At 43.2% G+C, this 26,716-nt stretch overlaps 1 long non-coding RNA gene across 2 annotated transcripts in view; it reads left to right on the top strand.

Annotated features, from left to right (window-relative positions):
• Positions 1-26,716, top strand: part of LOC109435894 (uncharacterized) — a 41,151-nt gene that overhangs the window by 1,577 nt on the left and 12,858 nt on the right. The window contains exons 1-2 of one of the 2 annotated variants that reach the window (XR_012493151.1): positions 19,525-19,978; positions 20,236-20,333. This is a non-coding gene — a long non-coding RNA (uncharacterized LOC109435894). Of the gene's footprint in view, positions 1-19,524; positions 19,979-20,235; positions 20,334-26,716 lie in introns of those variants that run through there. The other variant, XR_012493152.1, reaches the window with a different exon arrangement.

The following is a 26,716-nucleotide window of genomic DNA, read 5'->3' as shown; positions in this document are numbered from 1 at the left end:
AAGAAAGAATGAGGACTCTTGGGTAATGTGAAAGCAAGCGGCCAGTTTTGCACAAGTTCCAACATGGGTGGTTTAGAACTAATTGGAACAACATGCCTCTCCTCAGTTCCCTTAACCCTTTTTGCAGGGCCTGGGTCATAAGTGTTCCCAGGTGTGAGGGGGCACAGTCGGCCCCCAGGGTGGTCACCACAGTGACAGAAGAGGCCAAGAGCTCTTGCCCGCATCTGAGGGTCCTTCAGGTGAGGCCAGTTCGGTCTGGGGCGGCAAGGACCTGGTGTGCCCCCAGCCTTCCTGGTTAGGGCAGGGGCATAGGTGTCAGGCGTCAGGCACAGCAGAGGGGAGGGATTCATGCTGGCTTCAAATGGAGCCTTCAGAACTGCAGGTTCTGGAGGCAGAGTTTGGTAACAGGCATAAAAAGGAAACAGGCACAAAAAGGAAGCAGCTTACAATATTGTGGTGCTCTCTGAGGAACCCGACTCTTTGATTATAAGCACGGTGCTTGGTCCTTCCATCCTTTTACCATTATTTTTAGAAACGCAGAAGTTGATGATTCTGCTTTCTCTTCCTCGTTGGGTTTCTCTGTAAGAGAATGTTCCCAGGGACCCATGAGCTGGCTGGGCCCGGCCCCACACGTGTCCTTACAGGGAAAGCTCTGTCAGCAGAGTGGAGCTCAGCCCTGGCTGACACCACTGGCTGCTCTGGGCCAGGCGCAGAAGCAAACGCCGGCCCTAAGGTCAGAGACCCGGTGTGTGCATGGCCCAGCTTTGCTGGGCGTCTCAGTCACTGGGGCTCATCAGAGCTGCTGGTGGTATGAGATGAGAGTATGACATGCCCCCTCCCCAGCGTGGTTTCAGGACCAAAGGCAGCACATGACGCTCCCTCCCGCCACCCCACCCGCTCTGTGAGGGGGCATCTCCGGAGGTGAGGCTGCTATTAGAGTGAGAAGGGTGTGCAGTTTCCTCTCCGTCTCCACTTCCCTCTGAAAGCCCAAAAGAGGCTTCACAAGAAAGGAAGAGCCTTTCAGATCCCGGAGCACAGCTGGGAATGGCTGCCTGCACCTCGGCTGGCCAGAGCCCAGGGTGCCTGCGCTGGGCTGCGGGGGTGATCGCCACTGAGACACACGCAGCTGGCCTTCTGAGCGCCGCCAGCCACCCTGCACACTGCACCTTTGTCTGTCCCTGGGAGGTGCGCCCACACTGACGAAAAGCGTCGTGGGGTATGTCCTGCTCAGGACAGGCCACTGACGGTGACGCTGCAGAGCAGACCGGGCCTGGTGCCGCCCAGGAGTTTTGAGTAGAGTGTGTGCAGCGGGTCCCAGCCTTTTGGCACTGACCCCGCTGGTTACTATGAATTCTGGAGTTATGGGCAATGGACGTGCCCTCGCGGGGCTGAGCTGCCATCATTAACATAGTCGGGCGGCTTCCCAAGCTGCTGAAAGCTCTGTTAAGAAGTGCCTCTGAGACGGTTATTCTAGCCCTAGGGACTAGATGAGCCTGTTTGGAGGGGCTCCATGGCTGCCAGCCCCTTGTTTTGTGGAAACTCTGATCTCTCCAGCTGCCCGAGAACCCACAGTAAGGGGCTCTGAAGCAGGGCAGTTACATATTTTGCAGGGCCCCGTGGAGAATGAAAATGTAGCAGCCCTCATGCAACAATTATTGAGATTCACGATGGTGACAGCAGAGCATCAGGCAAGTGTGGGGGTGCTTCTGAGAGCAGGCCCCCTTCCCCCCACCCCATACAGTTTGTACACCCCTGCAGCCTGGTCTGGATGGAGAGTTCAAGGTCTGCAGTGTGTGGATAAAATCAGTCGCCTTACCCTTTGGGTGAGTTGACTCAAGTCTTTTCTAAACTGTTGACTGGTAAGTAGAGAGACAGCAGGACACACTGGAGACTGGGCTGAGAGGCTGGCTGAGAGTGACAGAGGGGGCAGGGTGCTGGGCTCCAGGCCGTGCTCTGCTCTAGAACAGGTCTCTAGGCACAAGCACCTGGCGTGGTCATCTGTCACGGCGTTCAAAGACCCACAAGACCAGACCGCTCTGCAGACCCTCTGCCCGTGGCTAACCTTTGTGAAAACCTAAACTTATCTGTTTTAAGTGAGATTTCAAAATGGACTTCTGTTGGCTGGAAACAGACAGTCCCATACTGGAGAGCAGTTCGTATTTGACAAGAATGGGTCAGAGGTTGCTAAGGAAACCATTGTTTGCAAAGTTTGGCTTATATAAGTTATTGCTGAAAAGAAACAACAAGTGCCATTTTATTATTTCTCCCAGATGGTAAACAGGAAGGAAGCCTGTGACGGGGTAAAGTGAGTCATGCAGCGCGGGAGGGACTGGCCTCCTCTCCCGCTTTGCTTGGGGCCCCTTTCCATTATAATTTACCTGCCAGGCTCCAGGTTAAAAGGCAAACGCAGGCCTCTTCTCTGATTGGATGGCAGCAGACAAAAGATTCTCGGGGTGGGTGGATGGTGGACTGAAGAAGTCTGCAGAAACTGGAAGATTTTCTTTTTCTGTCTGGAAAAGAATCTCTTGTTTTATTGTGAAACCAAGATATCATTTGCAATGCTTTCCTTTTCCTGCCAGTCTTTTTTAAAGAATTGAGATATAATTCACACACCATAAATGCACCCCTTTAAAGTGTACACCTCAGTGGTGTTTAGTGTGTTCACGGGGTTGTGCCTCACCACTGTCGGATTCCAGAACATTGTTATCACCCCCAAAAGAAGCTCCATACCCATCAGCGGTCATTTCCCCACCCTCGCATCCCCCCTAGTGCCCTGGCAACTGCTGTTCTCTATGTCCCTATGGATTTATCTGTCCTGCACATTTCATATATATGGACACATATAACATGTGGCCTTCTGTGTCTGACTTCTTTTAACTTAGTATAATGTTTTCACGGTCCATTCGTGTTGTGGCTTCAGTCCTTTTCATGGCTGAATCATATTCCATTGTACGGGGCAGACCACATTTCATTTATCCATTCACCAGTCCCTGGGCATTTGTCAAAAGGGATTTCCTGACACCTAATGAAACTGCAGGAGTCCTGGAGCTGGGCTTGTGTCCTAGGAAACACTTAAACTGGACGTTAGGAAAAAGATAGTACAGTATTTGGTATTTCCCATGAAAACAGCCTTTTTCTCAGTTTTAAATTCTTCCATCCCAAAGTAGCAGAATTTGCCACCACAAAATATGTTTCTTTGACTTAGGGATTATTTAGAGAAACAGCAGACACATAAGAAGCTCTGAAAACAGAGTAATAATAACTCTTTTGTAAGAGAAATTTACATTTATAAAGGAAATCTCCACTTGTAAGGAAGGGTGTCTCCGTCTCTACCTAAAGAGATGGATGACCAAATCCCAAGGGAATCTTATCAATGAACTAGGCACTTAGATCTTCATGACAAACTTGTTGTTCACCCTGCTTGTCCTGGTAACTTCCCCATACCTGTCAGTCCGTTTTCTTGTCACTTCCACTATTTCTAATGAAGTCAACTGTCATTATCAATGTCATTCCCGTGAATGTCTCTTTCATCCTCTAGCTGCTTTTATGATTTTTTTTCTTTGGTTTCCACTAATTTGATGATGTGCCTATTTGTGATCATCTTTGTATTGATCCTGTTTGGGATTTGCTGAGCTCCTTGGATCTATAGATCGGTATCTTTTACCAATTTTGATAAATTACTGGCTGTTATCTTATAGTCTTCTGCCCTAGTCACTCTCTCTTCTCCTTCTGGGACTCCAATTACATGTATGTTAGACAATTTGACCTTGCCTGCAGGATCTGGTCTTTGTGTCTCCCTTTCTCTTTTTTTCTCCATTTGCTTTTTAATTCTTGTTTCTTTCTGTGCTTCAGTTTGGAGAATTAGTAATAGTATCTTCAGACGCACTGATTCTGTGTCCAGTCTGCTATTAAATCCATCTAAAGGATTTTTCATTTCAGATACTTGTCTTTTTTAATTGTATGACTTCTGTTTGATTCTTTTTAGTGTCCTTTTTTTTTTCTTTTAATGTTACATCTCTTCATGCACTGTCGCCTTTTGCCTCTAAATTCTTTAACGTGTTTTAAAGTCCTTTTCTGCAATCCCAACATCTGGATCATCTGTGGGTCTGCTTTTATTAACTGTGTTTTCCAGTTTCACAAGCTGGTAATTTTGGGTTGTACTCATATGGGTACGCTGAGCATTGTGGATTATGTTTTGTAGGAATTCTGGATTATATTCCTCTGAATAATGGCGTTGTTGTTCTTGCAGACAGTTAAGTTCCTGGCTGATCACCTTGAACATATCAAGGCTTCATTTTCAGCTTTGTTAGGAAGGGTATACTTCATCTCCCACCTTAGTTCTAGTATGTAGTCCCTACTCCCAGGGGACGGCCCATGTCCTTAAAGCTTGGCCTTTCTGGGGTATCAGTGAATGCAAAGGATTTTTATCAGGGTCTTTCCTCTTATAGGGTTGAAACGGTATGACCTCAATAATTTCTGTTCAGTCCTCAACTCCCTGCCCCTGGGAGCTGTTTACCACTACGCCGCATAGAGTCTCACCCTGTACGTACATAGTTTAGCATTTGGCCAAGCGTCTGAGGTGAACATCTGTGTGCATTTCTGGGTCTCCTTCTCTGTGGCTTCTGCCTGTTCTGTGTCTTGTCCTGCAAATCCCGGCTACCTTGGCATCCGGGGACTCCAAACTCTGTTTCTTCCCCTCAGCAGGACTGCTGCACTCTGCTCGGGCTAACCATCCCCACTGAGCACTTTGGAAAGTTCTCCTTCCAGAGAAAGCCATGGTGAATGTGGCTGCATGTCAGTTACTTCCCTGCTCTCAAGGACTGCAGCTCGTGCCACTCTGTCCAATTCCTGCAGACAGTTGTTTTATGTATTTTATGGAGTTTTGGAGTTTTCACAAAAGGGAGGGGTAATCTATTGGGGCTGGCCATGCAGACTTTTAAAACTTTCTATTAGGCCGTAAAGTGAATACATTATGGATTTCTGGGTTTTGAGTCATGTTTAGAAAGGACTTTCCTACCAAGAAATGGTTAAAATGTTTCTTTGGGTTTTCTTGTAGTACTTTTACAGTTTCATTTTTTATGTTTAAATTTTTGACTTATTCAGAATTCATTTTGATGGAAGGAAAAGGTAGAGGGATATAACATTCTTTTTTCCAGATGCTATCCTGTTGTTCTAATGCAAATTAACTGTACTTCCCCCCACTGATTTGAAATAAAATCTTTAGTTATATACTAAATTCTTGAATGTATTATATGTTATTTGTGACTTTTTCATCAGTGTCATTGATCTGTTTTATGTACATATACATGCACATTTGATGGTATGAAATGGTTTTCATCTGATACTTAATATTTATTTAATGTGATACTATAGTATAATCCGATTTAGTATCTAGTAGGGTTTGTTGTTCATTATTCTTTTCAGAAATTTTCTGGTGATTGTTTTTTTTTAATTTTAAGAACTTTAGCATCAGCTGCTCCAGTTAAAAAATTATGCACATGGGCACATATATCCCTGTGGAGTATTTTTATTTATAGTATGTTATTTGTATGGTAAATTTAAGAAATGACATTTTTAATGGCTTTATTTTAATAATAAAAAATCACCCATTTTAAGTATAACAAGTCCCCGAATAACATCATTTTGTCAACGTTGTTTTGTTATAATGATGAGATTCCATAGGAACTTTTTAAAAAATAATTTAAATTTTTTTTTCAATTAGTTGACATGCAATATTATATTAGTTTCAGGTGTTCAACAAATGTGATTAGACATTTATATAACTTATGAAGTGATCACCCCACTAAGTCTAGTACCCATCTGACACCATATATAACCACACATAGTTATTACAATATTATTGACTATATTCCCCATGCTGTACTTTATATCCCCGTGACTGACAATTTGCCCATCTAATCCCTTCCCCTTTTTCACCCATCCTCCCACCCCCTCTTCCCATCTGGCAACTATCAAAATGCTGTCTGTATTTTTGAGTTTGTGTCTGTTTTGTTAGTTTATTTATTTTGTTTTTTAAAATTCCACATATAAGTGAAATCATACTGTAATTATCTTTCTCTGACTCATTGCCCTTAGCATAATGCCTTCTGGTTCCATCCATGTTGCAAATGGCAAGATTTCATTCATTTTTTATGGCTGAGTAGTATTCCACTGTATATATGAGGTCTGACAATTAAATTTGCGAACTTGTTGCAACAATGTTGCTAACTTTTTTTTATATCAGAGGGATTATTCATTATGAATTTATACCAACTGGACAAACAGTGAACCAAGTTTACTATTTGGAAGTGCTGAAAAGGCTGTGTGAAAAAGTGAGATGACCTGAACTTTTCACCAACAATTCATGGCTCTTGCATCACGACAATGCACCAGCTCACACGGCACTGTCTGTGAGGGAGTTTTTAGCCAGTAAACAAATAACTGTATTGGAACACCCTCCCTACTCACCTGATCTGGCCCCCAATGACTTCTTTCTTTACCCAAAGATAAAGGAAATATTGAAAGGAAGACATTTTGATGACATTCAGGACATCAAGTGTAATATGACGACAGCTCTGATGGCCATTCCAGAAAAAGTTCCAAAATGGCTTTGAAGGGTGGACTAGGTGCTGGCATCGGTGCACAGCTTCCCAAGGGGAGAACTTCGAAGGTGACCGTAGTGATATTCAGCAGTGAGGGATGGAGCACTTTTTCTAGGATGAGTTCGCAAACGTAATTATCTGACCTCATATGTACCACACCTTTTTATCCATTCATCTACCGATGGACACTTAAGTTGATTTCATATCTTGGTATGTAAATGGTGCTGCAGTGAACATAGGAGTGCATGTATCATTTTGAATGAGTGTTTCGTTTTCTTCAGTTTAAATACCCAGAGGTAGAATTCCTGGGTCATGTGGTAGTTCTATTTTTAGTTTTTTGAAGAACCTCCATACTGCTTTCCATAGTGGCTGCACCAATTTGCAATCCCACCCGCTGTGCACAAGGGCTCCCTTTTCTCCACATCCTTGCCAACACTTGTTTGTCGATTTATTGATGACAGCCATTCTGACAGGTGTGAGGTAAATACCTCATGGTTTTAATTTACATTTCCCTGATGATTAGTTATGTTGAGAATCTTTTCATGTCTGTTGGCCATCTGTATGTCTTCTTTGGAGAAATGTTTGTGCAGGTTCTCTGCACATTTTTTGATCGGATTGTTTGTTTTGTTTGTGTTAAGTTGTATGAGTTCCTTTTATATTTTGGATGTTAATTCCTTGTTGGATGTATCATTGGCAAATATCTTGCAAATATCTTCTCTCATTCAGTAGATTGTCTTTTGTTTTCTTTTTTCTTTTTTAAAGATTTTATTGGGGAAGGGGAACAGGACTTTATTGGTGGAACAGTGTGTAGTTCCAGGCCTTTTTTCCAAGTCAAGTTGTTGTCCTTTCAATCTTAGTTGTGGAGGGCGCAGCTCAGCTCCAGGTCCAGTTGCCGTTGCTAGTTGCAGGGGCACAGCCCACCATCCCTTGCGGGAGTCGAACCGGCAACCTTGTGGTTCAGAGCACACTGGGCCATGTGGGAATCGAACCGGCAGCCTTCGGAGTTAGGAGCATGGAGCTCTAACCGCCTGAGCCACCGGGCCGGACCCTGTCTTTGCTTTTTGTTGATCATGTCCTTAGCTGTGCAGAAACTTTTTAGTTTGATGTAGTTCCATTTGTTTATTTGTTTGTTTGTTTCCCTCGCCCGAAGAGTCATAGCCAAAAAAATCTTGCTAAAAGTGATGTCGAAGTGTCTACTGCCTATGTTTTCTTCTAGGAACTAACTTTATGGTTTCAGGTCTTACATTTAAGTTTTTAATCCATTTTGAGTTTATTCTTGTATATGGTATAAGAAAGTGATTCAGTTTCATTCTTTTGCATGTATCTGTCCAGTTTTCCTAACACCATTTATTAAAGAGACTGTCTTTACCCTATTGTATAGTCTTGCCTGCTTTGTCATAGATTGATTGACCATATACATGTGGATTTATTTCTGGGTTCTCTGTTCTGTTCCATCAATCTATGTGTCTGTTTTTATGCCAGTACCATGCTGATTTAATTACTATAGCCTTGCAGTACAGTTTGAGATCAGGTAGAGTGATACCTCCAACTTTGTTCTTCTTTCTCAAGATTGCTGTGGCTGTTTGGGGCCTTTTCTGGTTCTATGTAAATTTTAGGATAATTCTAGTTCTTCGAAAATGTCATTGGTATTTTGATAGGGATTGCATTGAATCTGTAGATTGTTTTGGGTAGTACAAACATTTAAACAATGTTAACAATGTATATCCTTCTATTTATTTGTCTCTTCTTCAGTTTCTCTCCTCAATATCTTATAGTTTTCCAGGTGCAGGTCTTTTTCCTCCTTGGTTAAATTTATTCCTAGCTATTTTATTATTTTCGATGCAATTGTAAACAGGATTGTTTTCTTAATTTCTCTTTCTGATAGTTCATCATTGGTGTATAATAATGCAACCAATTTCTGAATATTAATTTTGTATCCTTTACTGAATTCATTTATCAGTTCTAACAGTTTTTTGGTGGACTCTCGAGCATTCTCTATATGTAGAATCATGTTATCTGCAAATAATGTAGTTTTACTTCTTCCTTTCCAACTAGGATGACTTTTATTTCTTGTCTGATTGCTGTGTCTGGGACTTCCAATGACGTGGTGAAAGTGGTCTTGGTTCTGATATTAAAGATAAAGTGTTCAGCTTTTCACCGCTGAGTGTAATGTTAGTTGTGGGTTTGTCGTATGTGGCCTTTATGGTGTTGAGGTGTAGTCCCTCTATCTCCACGTTGCCGAGAGTTTTTATCATAAATGGATGCTGGATTTTGTGAAATGCTTTTTCTGCATCTATTGATACAATCGTATGATTTTTATCCTTCATTTTGTCTGTGTGGTATATCACATTAATTGATTTGTGGACATTGGACCAGCCTTGCATCCTGGGAATAAATCCCACTTGATCATAGTGTATGATCTTTTTAATATATTGGTGAATTCAGTTTCCTAATATTTTATTGAGGATTTTTGCATCTATCAGGGATATTGGCCTATAATTTTCTGTTTTTGTAATTTTTTTTCTGGTTTTGGTATTGAGGTAATGCTGGCCTTCCCTCCTCTTCAATTTTTTGAAATAGTTTGAGAAGAATAGCTTTTAATTCTTTGAATGTTTGGTAAAATTCACCTGTACGCCATCTGGTCCAGAAATTTTGTTTGTTGGGAGGTTTTGGACTACTGATTCAATTTCTTTAGCAGTTGTCACTCTGTTCAGATTTTTCTGTTTCTTCCTTGGAAGATTGTATGTTTCTAGGAATTTATTTATTCCAGGTTGTCCAAGTTGTTGGCAATTAACTGTTCATAATATTTCCTTATATTCCTTTGTATTTCTGTGGTAGCAGTTGTCAGTTCTCTTCTTTCTTTTCTAATTTTATTTATTTGGGCCCTCGATTTTTCTTGGTGAGTCTGGCTAAAAGTTTGTCAGTTTAGTTTCTTTTCAAAGATGCAGCTCTTAGATTCATTGATCTTTTCTACTGTTCCTTTAAGACTCTATTTCATTTATTTCCACTCTGATTTTTTATTATTTCCTTCCTTCTTTCACTTTGGACTTTATTTGTTCTTCTTCTAGTTCTTTAGGTGAAAGATCTGATTATTTGAGATTTTTCTTGTTTCTTGAGGTAGGCCTATATTGCTACAAATCTCTCTTTAGAACATGCTTTGGCTGTGTCCCATAGATTTGGGGTCATCGTGCTTTCATTTTCATTTGTCTCAAGGTAGCTTTTGATTTCTCCCCTGATGTTATTGTTAACCCATGCATTGTTTGGTAGCATGTCTGTATGTTTTTCAGTTTTCTTATAATGAATTTCTAGTTTCATACCATTGTGATCAGAGAAGATGCTCGATATGATTTTAGTTGTCTTCAATGTATTGAGGCTTATTTTATAGTAACATGTGATCTACTGGAAAATATTCCATGTGCCCTTGAAAAGAATGTATATTCTGTTGCTTTGGGGAGCAGTGTCCTAAGAATATCAATTCTGTCTGGTCTAATGTGTCATTTAAGGCCACTGTTTCCTTGTTAGTTTTCTGCCTGGATGATCTATTCACTGATGTCCAAGGCGTGTTTAAGTCCCCTTTTTGTCCATCAATATTTGCTTTATGTATTTAGTTGCTCTTATATCAGGTGCATAGGTGTTTATGAGAGTTTATGTCTCTTGTTGGATTGATTTCTTTTTAAAATTTTATTTTTATCATACAATATTAGTTTCAGGTGTACAACATAGTGATTATACATTTATATAACTTACAAAGTGATCACCCTGATAAATCTAGTACCCATCTGCCACCACACATAGTTATTATGATATTATTGATTATATTCCTTATGCTATACTTTATATCCCCATAATGATTTTCTAAGTACCAATTTGTACTTCTTAATCCCTTCCCCCTTTTCACCCATCCCCTACCCGCTTCCCATCTGGCAACCCTCAAAATGTTCTCTGCATCTGTGAGTTTGTTTGTTTTGTTTGTGCGTTTATTTTGTTCTTTAGATTCCACATGTAAGTGAAATCATATGGCATTTGTCTTTGACTTAACTCCACTCAGCGCAATACCCTCTAGGTCCGTGCATGTTGTTGTAGATGGAAAGATTTCATTCTTTTTTTATGGCTGAGTAATATCCCGTTGTACCACCTCTTCTTTATCCATTCATCCACCAGTGGGCATCCAGGTTGCTTCCATATCTTGGCCACTGTAAATGGTGCTGCAATGAACATATGGAAGCATAGGTCCCTCTGACGTAGTCTTTTGGGTTTCTTCAGATAAATCCCCAGAAATAAGATTACTGGATTCTTCTTTGTCTCTTGTTATAGCATTTGTTTTAAAGGCTAATTTGGTATAAGTATTGCTACCCCAGCTTTTTTGTTCCGATTTTCATGAAATAACTTTTTCAATCCCTTTATTTTCAGTCTGTGTGTGTCTTTCGATCTGAAGCCTCTTGTAGGTAGCATAGGTAAGGGTCTTGTTTTCTTGTCCATTCCGTCCCCTCTGTGTCTTTTGATTGGCACATCTAATGCATTTACGTTTAAAGTAATTGTTGATAGATATGTAGTTATGCTGTTTTTATTATTCATTTTTTTTATCTTCGTTTCCCCTCTTCCCCCTCTTCTTGAGCTCCCTCTAACACTTCTTGTAATCCTTTAGCTTTTCCTTGTCTGGAAAGCTCTTTCTCTATCCTTTGATGCTAAACGATGGCTTTGCTGGGTAGAGTGGTCTTGGTTGTAGGTCCTTACTTTGTATCATGTTGAATATTTTGTGCCAATCCATGCTGGCCTGCAAAGTTTCTGTTGAGAAATCAGCTGACAGTCTTATGGGAGCTCCCTTGTAGGTAACTAACTGCTTTTCTCTTGATGCTTTTAAGATTCTCTCTTTGTTTTTAACCATTGATGTGTCTTGGTGTGGGCCTCTTTGGGTTCATCTTGTTTGGGACTCTGCACCTCCTGGGCTTGTATGTCTATTTCCTTTGCCAGGTTAGGAAAGTTTTCAGTCATTATTTCTTCAAATAGGTTTTCAATTCCTTGCTCTCTCTACTCCTCTTCTGGTGCCCCTATAATGTGAATGTTGGTGTGCTTGATATTGTCCCAGAGGCCCCTTAAGCTCTCCTTTTATTTATTTATTTTTTTTGATTCTTTATTCTTTTTGCTGTTCTGATTGGGTGTTTTCTGCTCCCTTCTAAATTGCAGATACGATCCTCTGCTTCATCTAATCTGCTGATTCCCTCCAATGTGTTCTTGATCTCAATTATTGTGTTCTTCATTTCCGGCTGGTTCTTTTTTACGTTTCCTATCTCTTTGTTGAAGTTCTCACAGAGTTCATCTAGTCTTCCCCTTAGTGCATTGAGCAGCCTTATAACCAGTGTTTTGAACTCTACATCTGGTAGAGGGCTTGTCTCCATTTCCTTCAGTTCTTTTTCTGGAGTTGTTTCCTGTTCTTTCATTTCAGACATGTTTGTTTGTTCATTTTGGCTGACTTCCTCTATGTAGTAGGTAGATCTGCTACATCTGCTGTTCTTGGCAAAGTGGCCTTATGTAATAGGTATCCAGTGGCACAGTTTCCCTCGCCGCCTGGGCTGCGTGCACCTCGAGTGCCCCTGTGTGGGTTGTGTGGACCCTCCTGTTGTAGTTGAGCCTTGGCATGTCAGTGGTGGGTGGGATTGACCTTCAGGCTGACTGGCTGTGAGGGCTGGCCGTGACCACAGTGGATGAGCTGTTGTGCAAGACCTGACCTGAAGGAGCAGGGTTCACTTAAGCAGAGGTCGAGTGCCAGCCAGTTCCGTCCTTTTGGTGTGCTGTTTGTGGATCTGGTTTGGGTAATGCTCTGGTGTAATCTGAAGCTGGCCGCTGGGTATTTTGGTTCTGGAGCCTCTTGAGAGGGGCTCTGGTGGAAGTCAAGGTCAGCTGCCACTTGTGCCCAGCTTTGGGTCACCTTGTAGGAGCTATAACGTGATCTGTGGTTGGTTGCTGCTTGTGCTGGGCTTGGAGGTGCCTTGTAGAGGCTGGGCTGTGAACTGAGGCCAGCTGCCACTAATGCTGGGTTTGGAGTCCCTTAGCAAGAGGTATGGGGTCTGCTGAGCTCAGCTGCTGCTTGTTTGGGGTTTGTGGACCTTTGAGAGATTTTTAGGAAAGTCCGCAGCATGAGCTGAAGAAGGCCACTTGTGGGGAAAGGCTCTGGAATGGGTTGGGCATGCGAGTTGGATGAGGTGGGGTTCCAGGGAATCACCAGGGCAGGGCGAATTGTGTTATCTAAGTTAATGAAGAGCTCAGATATGGTGTCTGCCAGCACCTGCCAGTGCCTGCCAACTGGGTGGGAAGAGGGCTCAACAAATGAGCAATTACACTTGCCAGCACTTCCATCCCTGGAGAGAGCTGCCCTGACCCCTGCCCATCCAGCCCTTGTCCTGAACCAGTCAATTCACCTCCTCACCGTATGTCCCTGGTGCTTTTTGCTCTGCTGCCTTAGAGCCGGAGCTCAGAGCCAGTGAGTTTGTGAGCAGGTCCCTCAAGAGGAATGCCTGGGACTCCAGCAGCCCTCCATCTCACTCGATGCAATCCCCACTGGTTTTCACAGCCAGTTATGGGGACTCCTCTTCCCAGCAATGGAGACCTGGACTGGGGGCCTGGTGTGGGGCTGGGACTGCTCACTCCTCAGAGGGGACCTCTGCAGCTGAGACATCCCTCCTGATTTTTAACCGCCACAACGTGGGGGTGGGTCCTGGCCATTCTGCATCTCCACCCCTCCTACCAGATTGAAGTGCCTTTTTCTTTATATCCTTAGTTATGTGCATTCTGTTCAGCTAGCCTTCAGACGATTCTCAATGATGGTTGATCTGTAATTTATTTATAATTTCGATGTGGTTGTGAGAGGAAGCGAGCAGTGTTTAGCAAGTCTGCCATCTTGACCAGAAGTCAGGAACTTAACTTTTGTTTATAACAACCACCCTATGATAAAATTGGTTTTGTTATACATTGTTTCACTTGTCACAGAACTTATCTATGACACTGAGGGCTTACTATATACATTTCAATGATGTTTAGTGAATTTACACTAAAAAGTGTGTGTGCTGCCATCACTACAGTCCAGTTTTCGAACATTTCCATCATCCAAGAAGGTTCCCTGTGCTCAGTTGTAGTCACTCCCTGTCCCTACTCCCACCCCAGGTGGCCACTAGCCTGTCTTCTGTCTCTCAGATTTCCTTTTCTGGGCATTTCATATAAATGGAGTCATACCATATGTGGTCTTTTGCATCTGGCCTTTTCCAGGTAGCACGTTTTTGAGACTTACCTCTGTTGTAGCAGGTATTAGTACTTTCTTCCTTGTTATTGCTGAGTGACATTCCATAGTATGGACAACGTCAATTTGTTTGTTCAGTCATCAGAAGATGGGCATTTGCATGGACACACCACAATGTGTTATTCATTTAACAGTTAATGGTTGTTTGTGCACAAGTCTTTTCATGAACATACGCTTTTGTGTCTCTTGGGTAGATACCTAGGAGTGGAATTGCTGAGCCGTATGGTAGATTTATAGTGAACTTCTTAAGAAATTGCCAGCTGTCTTCCGGAGTGGCCGCACCTTGTTACGTCCCCACCAGGGTGTGTGGGGGGCTCCAGTTCCGCATCCTCTCCAACACTCAGTATTGACAGTTGCATCTCCTTAGTGTTGAACCATTCTAGACGAGAACATACACAGGATGGCTTCTTTTTGCCTTTGAAGTTTTATGTCCCTTAGCAGCATTTAAAAGATTTCTTCATATAGATTTCTTCCGACAGTCCACATTTTGGGGCATTCATTTCTGGGAATCTTATGTTGGAGGGGGTGCTGTTTGCAGTGGGACCTAACTGCTTGCTGTTTGTGCGTTGGGGAGGCTAGTGTTTCGGTGTGTTACTTCTGTACCTGACCACTCAGGGGGAACTCTTACTGTCTGCCACATGTTCCAGCGTGAACATAATTATTTTATTTCTTCCTTTCTCCTTAAATTTCTGACTTTTTTCTCTCGCCTACTTTCATCAGCTAGAACCTCCCAAACACCATAGTGGGGATAGAGGGCATGCTTTTGTTTGAGTCTCATGGAAACTTCTGTTGCTTCCAACCATTGCAAATGATGCTGATTTGGGGCTTAATGGGGTGGGGGGTGTCTGTGTGTGTGATTATCATGTTAAGGGAGTATTCCTCTTTCGAATCTGGTAAAAGATTTTGTAATAAATGGTAAATTTGTCAAATGCCTTTCAACATCTATGACAATCATGATTTTTCTTCTTTATTATATTAATAGAAAGTGAATTAAAAGACGTTCTGATATCGAACCATCCTAGTCCTACTGTACAAGGCTCACTCGGTGCTGGTGATTTTTCCTTTTAATGTCCAGGTGGATTTTATTGTTGTTTTTCATTTTGGAGGTCTGCATTGATTTTTATGTCAATGCAGTTGGCCTGTGGCTTTCCTTCATTGTGCTGTAAATTGTTGGCTTTGGATACCAATGTTCTGCAGCCCCTGATAAAGAATTTGGAAGTGTGTCTTCTACCTCGAGGCCCTCAGTGTGGTTTAAATAGCACAGGAAGTAACATATAAACTGGCTGACTTCACCTGTAAACGTGTAAACTGGCTGACTCCTCATGTAAGACTGGTCTCCCTTCGCCTGCCCCCGTGTGGCTTGGGGGGATGGTAGCATATTTCTAACAACTTTCTCAGTTTATTCTGGTACAGTTGTTTTCTCTTTTGGTGTTTGTCGGTACCCCCCACCCCCACCCATACACACACACACACAAATATCCATTTCCTCTAGGTTTTCAAGGCAGCCAGCATTGATAACCCCTTCTTGTCTGGATTGGATTAACCCGCACCATCAGTAAAACAACTTTTGGATGAATTTAAGGCCACCATTTTCCTGTTAATTTATTAATGTGTGAAAACGTTTACATTCAGGAAATGCATACATGTTTCCAAGTTGGTCTTGGAGAAACAGGCTAAGACACACCTCACACCCCAGAGCCCCTGAGGCAGCAGGAAATCACTGGAAAGCAGGTCTGCATTAAACAGTCAGGGGTCTTGTTCCTCGCTGGTGGCTCCACTCCAGGCTTGCTGGCCAGAGTGCTATGGGGTGACCTCATTTCTACCCACTCCTTTCCTGTCTTTAAAGAATAATTGAGAAGTGAGGTTAGGTAATAAAAGCTGACGCAGTTTTTCCTAAGATGTGTGTTGAGTGGGTCCGTCTCCTCCTCGCTCCAACAGTGGTCAGATGTGAGCAGTTTTTCCTTTCTTTCTGTTCAGGCTCCACGCAGTGGCTGCACTTTAACTTGATCATAGCCCAACAGATGGCAAGAATGGGAGTGATAGAGGTGGAGGGTAGCAGACGATGCCCCCTAACAGTATGCCACTTTGGCATAAAGCTTACTGTGAGCTGAAGGCAATTGAGAAGAAGCAGATACAGAAAAGCTCTCTGCCTTCTCTTTTGCCTAAAAGGACATACATTTGTGACGGTGTTGTTCCCTCTCTCCCCCCCACCCCAAGATTCCAGGAAGGACAGAGGCTAATCCTGGAGATAACTAGACCTCATCAGCACTGCAGGAATCTACATAACAAGCCCTGCTGTAAACCAGCCCTTATCTACCCTTAGTTTCCCCATATATTTACCTTCCCACAAAGTTTCCTTTGTCTTGTCATGTCTCTAAAAAATACACTGGTCTTGTTAAGATGCTATAAAGCCCACGTTCTAACCAGCCCCTTGAGTTACTCATCTCTGAGGGCTCCCTGTGCATGCTTCATGCTGTGTAGTGTATATGTTTGTTTCCCCTTCAGTCTGTCTTTTGTCAGGCTAATTTATAGCACCCCAGCCCACGATCCCAAGATGGGTAGCGGAAAAACTTTTTTTCTCCTCCCCTACAGAAGTTTCTTCCAGAAAATGACTTGTATGTTATTCTCCCTGAAGACAGAACTCCAGCTTCAAGTAGGAAGGGCCTCCTGCCTCCTCACCAAGGCGGCCCCACCTCCTTCCTCCTCCTCTTCCTCACTCACTCCTGTCTGCCCCTTCTCACTCACCTCTAGGCTGCTGTGCCTGTAAGCATTGCCCCACTCACCACTCCCCTGCCCCCCTCCCCGATGTCAGAAAAAAATGCCTTTGAGTCTCCTATGTCTTTCCTTCCTTTCTTTTTCATTGTTTTTATTGTAGTAAAATACACAACATAAAATTTACCATTTTAACCATTTTTAAGTACGAGGTCTGACAATTAAGTTCATGAACTTGTTGAAACGATGTTGCTAACCTTTTTTGATATTAGAGGGATTATTCATTATGAATTTGTACCAACGGCACAAGCAGTGAACCAAGTTGACTATTTGGAAGTGCTGAAAAGGCTGCGTGAAACAGACAACCTGAACTTTTCGCCAACAATTCATGGCTCTTGCATCACGACAATGCACCAGCTCACACGGCGCTGTCTGTGAGGGAGTTTTTAGTCAGTAAACAAATCACTGTATTGGAACACCTTCCCTACTCACCTGATCTGGCCCCCAGTGACTTCTTTCTTTACCCAAAGATAAAGGAAATATTGAAAGGAAGACATTTTGATGACATTCAGGACATCAAGGGTAATATGACGACAGCTCTGATGACCATTCCAGAAAAAGAGTTCCAAAATGGTTTTGAAGGGTGGACTAGGTGCTGGCGTCGGTGCATAGCTTCCCAAGGGGAGTCCTTCGAAGGTGACCGTAGTGATATTCAGCAGTGAGGTACGCAGCACTTTTCCTAGGATGAGTTCGCGAACTTAATTGTCAGACCTCATCAGTACGTCACGTAAGTGGAATCCTACAGTATTTGTCCTCCTGTGACTGGCTTATTTCCCTTCGCCCAATGTCCTCAAGGTTCATCCGTGTTGTAGAGTGTGTCAGAATTTCCTTCCGTTTGAAGGCTGAATAGGATTCCACTGTGCAGACAGACCACTTTTTTTTATCCCTTCATCCTTCACAGACACTTGGCTGCCTTCCTTCCTTCCTCCCTTCCCCCTCCCTCCTTTCTTTTCTTTTAATTTTTAAAAATCTCCGGGACAGACAGCAGCATAAGAATTAGGAAGGGAAGTTTTAAAGGACAGACCCCTCCAGGGTCATCACCCCCTCCCTATGTGAACTGTGTCCTCTGTTCCCTACCAGTTCTTGTCCACACACTCATCCTGGGGGCACATTTTTATGTGGTCTTGTCTTCTGCTTCACTTGGAGCTAATCTTCTTGTTTTCGTGTTCCTGCATTGCCTCATGTTGGACTTCGTGACACATGAGTTCAAGATAGTTCATGCCGTCAATGTACCACAACTTTAAACCGTCAAAATTTCCCTGTTGGCTATTTAGTTTTTCATCATTTTGAATAATGAAATTATTTTGAAATTTTTTGGAATTATTTCTGTTTCCCTTCCCTCCCTCACTTTGGATCAAGTTCTAGGAGTGAGCTTCCTAAGGTCAAAAGAATGAGTATTTTGAAGAGTTTTGAAACACCCCCCTGAGGGTGCACTAATGGCAGTGGCCATTTACAAAATTTGAGGGGATGGGTTTTGCCCCCAGGCCTCACCAGCTCTGGGTATCATTTAAATACCTGTTTTGCAATGTAATAGATAAAGTTAAAATTGCTGTTTTCCACCTAACGTTTACTCCTCACTTACATTTTTCCTCTTTGGAATTGCCTATTCTTTTTACCAAATTATCTCATGGAGACAATTAAAACATTTATTTGTACTTGGCTGTTTCTGTGCTGTAGACATAAACATTTTTAGGTATTTTGAGTGGAATCCTTCCCTCTCCCATCTGTTTCTCCATGAGCTGGACCCCCGCCCACACCACACCCAGCATTGCAAAGTGCTGAGGTTGTCAAGTCCGCCCTGACACAGGAGAACTGTGTTCCCCTCCGTGGGTCCGGGCGTTGCCTGCGTCCAGCCCACTGCTGTTCCCGTCAGCGCTTCATGGGCAGAGCGTGGAGGCAGGTGGGGGAGTCTTCTGCAGCTTTCCTTCGGGACCAGAAATCCTGGGTCCATTGAGCTGATTTAGAAACCAACAGGTGTGTGGTTGCAAACTGGGCGCATCAAACTCGGAACCGCTGCCTCCCCCACCCCCCCCTTCTGCTTTCCACTGTGAACCGTTTCCTTCCCTCCTCCTGGGCTGGGATCCCTGCAACAAGGCATAGCCCAGCGCTTCTAATGGTTGTGGGTGCATTTCTGAAGGTGCGTGACATGGCTTGTGGGCATTTTAATGCATATTAGGAAAAACTGGACAAGCACGACATATCATGGCTCAGGGCGGAGCTGACCATCGTTCACTCGACTCTTTCTCAAAGTAAATGGTAGATGATATGGCACAAGGCTCTTGTGAAAGAAGACGGTGGATGAGTGAGGGTGGGCAGCCTTGGGGGACAGATAGGCCCAGGCCAGTGCCAGGCTGTCTGTCTGCTGGCTATATGACCTTGAAGAAGTGCCCTGAGTCACTGCTTCACAATGACATGGTGTTGTCTGTGCCTCTTTAGGCTTTTGTGTCTAAGGAAAGAGCAGACGTCTTTCAAAGAGCAGCTCCTGGATTCTGGGGTCTTTGGGTTGTAACCCATGACAATATGCACGTGCTGAGTAAATCCGCCCCTCCCTCTTCCTGAGTGTGAGAAGGTGCCGTCCTGGCGTCCCCATTCCCGTTCCATCTGTCTTCTGAAAACTCGAAAACTCGCCAGTGTTTTCTTGTTTTATTGAGAACCTGCTGTGTGCCAGGGTTTTATGTGCGGGGAGGCCAGGGACATCAGTCTGGTGTCTCACCTCTGGTTGCCCCACTCCTCATGGCTGCCACTCGGCCCTTTGCTCTGGAATTGGGACCCTAGGTCTCCGAGGGTCCCCTCCTGGCGGGCAGGTTTCGCAGCCACCACAGCCTGCACCAGCTCTTGCATTCCAATGCATGTGTTCTTGGATTCTGCCAGCTTTGTTTTCCAGTTGTAAAAAGGGAAAAGCCTGCCCCCAAAAGAAAGTGAACAATCTTGAATGTTGTGGCCTTGGGGCCTGACTGCCCAGGTGCCCACAGCATGTGTCTGTGTCCCCAGATGCAGTTTGGAAGCTTTGCCAACCAGCTCTTTTTCCCCTGTATCTGGAGCGAGAGCCTCCTGGCACTTGGTGCCGGTTCTGTCCCAGCCAAGGATCTTGACCTTGTCGAGAAGCGGGGGTTGTGGTAGGAGGTGAAGGAATCTGAAATCTTTTGCTGGCTTAGGCAGAATCTCAAACTGGAAGGAAAGAGAAGTCAGGCTGGGTGTGGGCCCAGAGCAGCGGGGTCCCTGTTTCCTGGAGTCATGCCCGGGGGCCCCTGTTAGAGCCCCTGGCCTAGAGTGGCCCTCGTGGAAAGGACAGGTCCCTCTGGGAGAGCAGCAGGTATGGTTAGATGGTTCCCGACACCTGAGAATCAGAACCATGTCTGCCCCCACTCCAGGAGTTCCCAGCCAAGGGGAGGGCTGAACCCCAGCACACGATGCTTTGGGAACACACAGGATGCACCTAAGCCAAAGTGGGGGGGGGGCATGCCTGAGCTGAACCCTGAGGGATGAAGAGAAGGTATGCAGGTCACGAAAGCAGGACATGTTTGGATGCTTCTGGAACATTTGGTGACCTCTAAATGGTTTCTCTCTCAGAAAGAGCCAACGTCACCCTTGGATCTCAAGGTTCCCCTGAAGTATGGATCTCTTCACCGTGGGTCACAGACCCTCTGTAGACGAGTCGCCATTAGCAGGTGAGTTTTAAAAGTGTTTTTTCTTTCCGGTCTCTCGTACTTCATTTCTGTCTCTGGTCCTACTGAGTGGGATGGGATCATCAAAACAACCTGCAGCAGAAGCAGAGACTGTGTGTCTGTAGCTCATTGCTGATTTTAAAGGGAACGCTCCTGATGTCCCACCAAACTGTGGTGTTAAAGGCTGTGTACCAGACCCCTCACGTGTCAGGTCGGGGAAGGTCCCTGTGAGGAGAATTTTCACAAATAAAATATGAGCATTAGAGAATTTTATTAAGTGCCTTTTCTGTCATCTGTTGAGATTATATTTTTGTTTCTTTTCCAGATATGATATTATCCATTTAGTAATTTCTAGCTCCCTGCCAAAATTTAACAGTCTTGGTCTGATAAACCCAGTTCTGAATTCTTGTGGGTTTGTGTCTGTTGTCTGTCTGTGCTGGTTCTTGCTCTTAGAATTGTTTCCTTAAGTGTGTGTTTTATAATTACTGTGTTTGTAAGTACAGTGTTTATTGTATTACCATACCTAACACACAGCAGATGCTCCGTAAATTGTTTGTAAATTAAAAATGTTAAATTGTGGTAAAACACACGTAACATAAAATTTACCATCTGAACCATTTATGGGCACACAGTTCAGTACTGTTAAGTATATTCGCACTGTTGTGTATCATCTCCAGAACTCTTTTCCTCTTGCAAAACGGAAGCTCGGTACCCATTAAACAGTAACTCCCCACCCCCACCCCTGAGCCCACGACAACGACCTTTGTGTCAGTGAATTGACTTCTCCGGGTGCTTCATATAAGTGGACGCGTACAGCATTCATCTTCTTGTGCCTGGCGTATTTCACTGAGCATAACGTCCTCCAAGTTTCTCCATGTTGTGGCATAGGCCGGAATTTCCTTCCTTTTCCTGGCTGAATAATACTCCATGGTGTGTACAGACCACACTTTGCTGATCCGTTCATCCACACTGGGGTTGCTCTGACCTTTTGGCTATTGTGAATCGTGCTGCTGCGAACGTGAGTGTGCAAATATCTCTTTGAGACCCTGCTTTGGCTTCTTTGGGGTGTATGCCCAGAAGTGGGATTGCTGGATCATATGGTAATTTTATTTTTAATACCAGGGTGCCAAAAAAATGTATACAGGTGGACGCTTTGGTCAACGTTGCTCAAGCAGTAGTTCGCTGTCATCAGAAGTGTCTGGGTGCTGATGGGAACCACTCTGAGCACCTCTTGTCATTGCAGAAGTCCAACGTGACTCGTATTCATCTTTTGTTATCGGCATATACTATTACAATTTTAATAGTTTTCCGTTCTTAAAACACGTACACATTTTGGGGGCACCCTCTATATTTTTGAGGAAGTGCCCTGCAATTTTCCGGAGTGGTTGCGCGTTCCCACACAGTGCACGAGGGTTCTTCCCAGTGTCCCCACATCCTCACTAACACTATTTTCTGTTTATTGATAGTACACACCGTAATGGCTGTGAGGTGGTACCTCTCTGTGGTGGTGGTGGGCGTTTCCCTGGTAATTAGTGATGCTGAGCGTCTTCTCAAGTGCTTGTCGGCCATTTCTATGACGTCTTTGGAGACATGTCTATTCAAGTCCTTTGGCCATTTTTAAATCAAGTTGTTTTAGTTCTTTTGTTTCGTTGTAGACGTTCTTTATATATTCTGGATATTAGTCCCTTATCAGATATTGCACATAGTCTCCCATTCCATAGGTTGCCTTTTCACTGTCGATTGTGTCATTTCATGCACAGAAGTTTTTAATTTTGATGAAGTTCAAATTATTTTGCTGTTGCCTGTGCGTTTGATGTCATACCCAAGAAATCATTGCCAAATCCAATGTCATGAAGCTTTCCCCTATGTTTTATTCTAAGAGTTTTATAGTTTTAGCTCTTACGTTTAGATACTTGATCCATTTTGAGTTAATTTTTGCAGGTAGTGTAAAGTAAGGGTTAAACCTCGTTCTTTTGCATATGGGTATCCACTTTTCTTCCTGTACTAAGTTTATTGCTCAGCACCATTTGATGAAAAGACTGTCCTTTCTCCACTGAACAGTTTTGACACCCTTGTCAAAAATCACTGGACCATATATAAGAGGGTTCATTTCTGGGTTCTCTGTTCTACTCCATTGGTCTATATATCTGTCTGTGCCAATGCCACAATGTTCTGACTACTGTAGCTTAGTTAGAAGTTTCAAAATCAGGACGTCTGAGACATCCAGCTTTGTTCTTTTTCAAGATTATTTTGGCTATTTGGGGGTCTCTTGCGATTCCATATGGGTATTTTTTTTTTTTTAATGTTTGCAAGAAAACACCATTGGTATTTTGATAGGAATTACATTGAATCTGTACATCACTGGGTAGTAGTGATTCCTTAATGATGCTCAGTCTTCCATGAGATGTCTTTCCATTTATTTGTTGCATCTTTAATTTCTTGGAGCAGTGTTTTGGAGTTTTCAGTATACAAGTCTTTCACCTCATTGGTTAAGTTTATTCCTAAGTATTAAAATATGTTCTTTTTGATGCTATTGTAAATGGAATTATTTTCTTATTGGATTATTCATTGTTAGTGTATAGAAATGCAACTGATTTTTGTGTTGCTTTTGTGTTGTGTATCCTGCAACTTTTCCAAATGTATTAGTTCTAGCAGTTATTATTATTTTTGTTTGTTTTTCTTTAAAGTTTATTGGGGTGACAATTGTTAGTAAAGTTACATAGATTTCAGGTGTACAATTCTGTATTACATCATCTATAAATCCCATTGTGTGTTCACCACCCAGAGTCTGTTCTCTTTCCATCACCATACATTAGTCCCCATTTATCCTCTTCTAGAGCCCCCCCGCCCTCCCCCCTTACTCTCTGGTAACCCCTAAACTATTGTCTATGTCTATGAGTTTTTGTTTCTCATTTGTTTGTCTTGTTCTTTTGTTGTTTTTGGTTCATATACCACATATCAGTGAAGTCATATGGTTCTCTGCTTTTTCTGTCTGACTTATTTCGCTTAGCATTATAATCTCAAGATCCATCCATGTTGTCACAAATGGTCCTACTTCATCTTTTCTTACTGCCGAATAGTATTCCATTGTGTATATATACCACAACTCCTTTATCCATTCATCTATCAAAGGACATTTTGGTTGTTTCCATGTCTTGGCCACCGTAAATAAAGCTGCAATGAACATTGGAGCACACGTGTCTTTATGGATAAATGTTTTCAGATTTTTTGGGTAGATAAAAAATAGATACCTGGGTAGATACCCAGGAGAGGGATTGCTGGGTCATATGGCAATTCTATTCTTAATTTTTTGAGGAACCTCCACACTGCCTTCCATAACAGCTGCACCAGTCTGCATTCCCACCAACAGTGTATGAGGGTTCCTTTTTCTCCACAGCCTCTCCAACAATTGTTACTATTTGTCTTGTTGATGATAGCCATTCTGACTGGGGTGAGGCGATATCTCATTGTGGTTTTTATTTGCATTTCTCTGATGATTAATGATGTTGAGCATTTTTTCATATGTCTATTTGCCATTTGTATGTTCTCTTTGGAGAAATGTCTCTTCAGGTCGTCTGCCCATTTTTCAGTTAGGTTGTTGGTTTTTTGTTGTTGTTGAGTTGTATGAGTTCCTTATATATTTTGGATATTAGCCCCTTATCGGAGGCACTGTTTGCAAAAATCTTCTCAGTTGGTTGCCTCTTTATTTTGTCGATGGTTTCTTTTGCTGTGCAGAAGCTTTTAAGTTTCATATAGTCCCATTCGTTTATTTTAGCTTTTACTTCCCTTGCCTTTGGAGTCAAATTCATAAAATGCTCTTTGAACCCAAGGTCCATAAGTTTAGTACCTATGTTTTCTTCTATGCAGTTTATTGTTTTAGGTCTTATGTTTAAGTCTTTGATCCATTTTGAATTAATTTTGGTACATGGGGACAGATAGCAGCCTGGTTTCATTCTGTTGCACGTGGCTTTCCAATTCTCCCAGCACCATTTATTGAAGAGGCTATCTTTTCTCCATTGTATGTTTTTTGTGTCTTTGGCAAAAATTATCTGTCCATATTTATGTGGGTTTATTTCTGGGTTCTCAAGTCTATTCAATTGATCTGTGTGTCTGTTTTTCTGCCAATACCATGCTGTTTTGATTATTGTAGCCCTGTAGTACAAGCTAAAGTCAGGGAGTGTGATACCTCCAGCATTGTTCTTTTTTCTTAGGAGTGCTTTGGCTATTTGGGGCAAAGTTCATAATCTTAAACCCAACCCTTGGTACTTAATGCATGGATATTCTACAGTGAGGGTGTGCTGGTAAACCACATTTCCCACAAAAGCTGGAAAGCTCTAATTTGTAGCGTTCCCCAGTTCTCATAGTGTAAATACTCTCACCATGGCCAACTGGAAACTGCCAATGGTTTAACTGTTGGACTTACCAAACTCCTGACAAAATAACAATTGATTCTTGTGAATTGGTACAAGTAGGTGCCAGCACACCACACAGTGGCTTCCAGTCCATTCTGGAACCAGGCAGAGCACCAGCAAATAAGTAAATCCCATGAAATCTCAAGCTTTTGAAGGTAATGGAAGCACTAGCTAAGGTACAGCCCATTCCATCCCTAAAGTTTGACATCTACACACAAACCCGTGCTTGGGTTTGGCCCCTGTTGCCTCACTGGTAAGAAAAGTCACCAAAACACAACAATGAAGACAGCTTCTGAGAGAGAGAATGAAAGAATGTCAGGGACGTTTAACTTGTAATAAATCAGTATTCATGGCTACTGTACAACTCATTTCCATCTGCCACCACCTGCTCATTCACCCCCACCTTCAAACCCTGGTTTTCAATGATATATGTGTCATTTCATTTTGTATTCATTCCTTTTATTGTGCATTCTCAGGGAAAGGCTGCATTTTTCTGTGTCTGCTTCTTTTATTTTCATACCCACTGCATGTCTGATTTTAGATATCGTCTTCCAATCCTTGAGACCAGTCATGTTCCCAGAGAGTCCACGTAATTGGGATACTTGCCTTGGAAATAGCTTTGGGCGATCTTGTTACAACCTACTGTTATCACTGGCAGACGTTTCTTAAATCCCATTGCCAATACCCAGAATTGTGTAATCTTGACTCTCTCCAAATAAGTTTGTACCAAAGCCACCTGCCTCTCAGACACCTGCCTTTCTTTTGCTAACCAGAATAAGATGAAAGTAAAGGGGGCTGCTTGTGGGGTGGGGGAGGGGATTGGTGGTGAGTTCTGTCCCTAAAGGAAGGTTTCTCAACCTTGGTATTATTGACATTTGGGGCCAGCTAATTACTTACAGGGGATTGCCCTGTGTATTGTAGGATGTTTAATGGTGTTCCTGGTCTCTACCCACTAGATGCCTCCTCAAATCATGACAACCACAAATGTCTCCAGATATTGCCAAATGTCCCTTGGGGCCAGAAATCATCCCTGATTGAGAATCCTGCCTTAGAAGTAGTCGAGCAAGATGTGAACACCCACCTCAACTTCAAGTGCTAGATGGGAACTTGAACCAGGTTCCAAAGTCCCTGGATTCTATAAAATTCTTGGATAAAACCATAAAATAGTTTTAAGTAGTGTTGGTGGGATGAGGTGGGAGAGAGAGGAAAGAGGCAGCAATAGGAGAAGTTCAGAATCCAGGCCAGATGGATTTGGGGTCCCCCAAGGCACCATCTGAAATTGTGCCCATTCACTCACTCCCACATCCATCCTGGCAGGGGTTCACCACGAGGTAGGAGGAGGGGCAAGAGGCAGACTCAGGAGTTTGAGACTGAACACACACCAGCTGGCTGAGATTCCCCCACACGGCCCTCAGGGACGCTTTGCCCTTTCGTTCTAAGGAGCAGGTGCATCTCTAGAACTTTCCACCCCCCTCTCCTCTGTGCTCCCACGTCTCCCAAGCTCTCCTTTCTGCTTTGAGACAATCAGCTTCCTGTGAAGTGCTTGAGGGCTGTCAGGAGACGTGAGAAAAGGGGACAACCACTACTTCGCCCTCTCCCTGCCCTTAAACCTACACAATCCTCAGGGACATTCACATTCCAAGGTGAGGGGTGCAGACAGACACAATCCATCATTCTCATATGAAAGGTTATGCAGTCTAAGAGGCATGTACTGATTGCAAAGCTTTTATAAACCTTTGCTGATTATTTCTCTTATTATGAAATAGCATCTCACTAGATCCTGGGGGTTGGGGGTTATTTTTAGGCCAGCCCCCTCCGAAATCGACATGGCCAAGATCATTAGGCCTCACCTCAAGGACCTCATTCCGCCTACCTTCCCAAACAGTTTGCCGTTGGGTTTCTTGACCTTCCCATTAGAACAGCTCTTGTGCTTAGCTGGGCCGTATTTCAATTTAATTGTCCTGCCCATGACAC

Source organism: Rhinolophus sinicus, linkage group LG18 (assembly GCF_036562045.2).
Source record: "Rhinolophus sinicus isolate RSC01 linkage group LG18, ASM3656204v1, whole genome shotgun sequence".
NCBI lineage: Eukaryota > Metazoa > Chordata > Mammalia > Chiroptera > Rhinolophidae > Rhinolophus > Rhinolophus sinicus.
The sequence above is the reverse complement of the archived record's forward strand: the minus strand, read 5'-3'. Positions and strand labels throughout refer to the sequence as shown.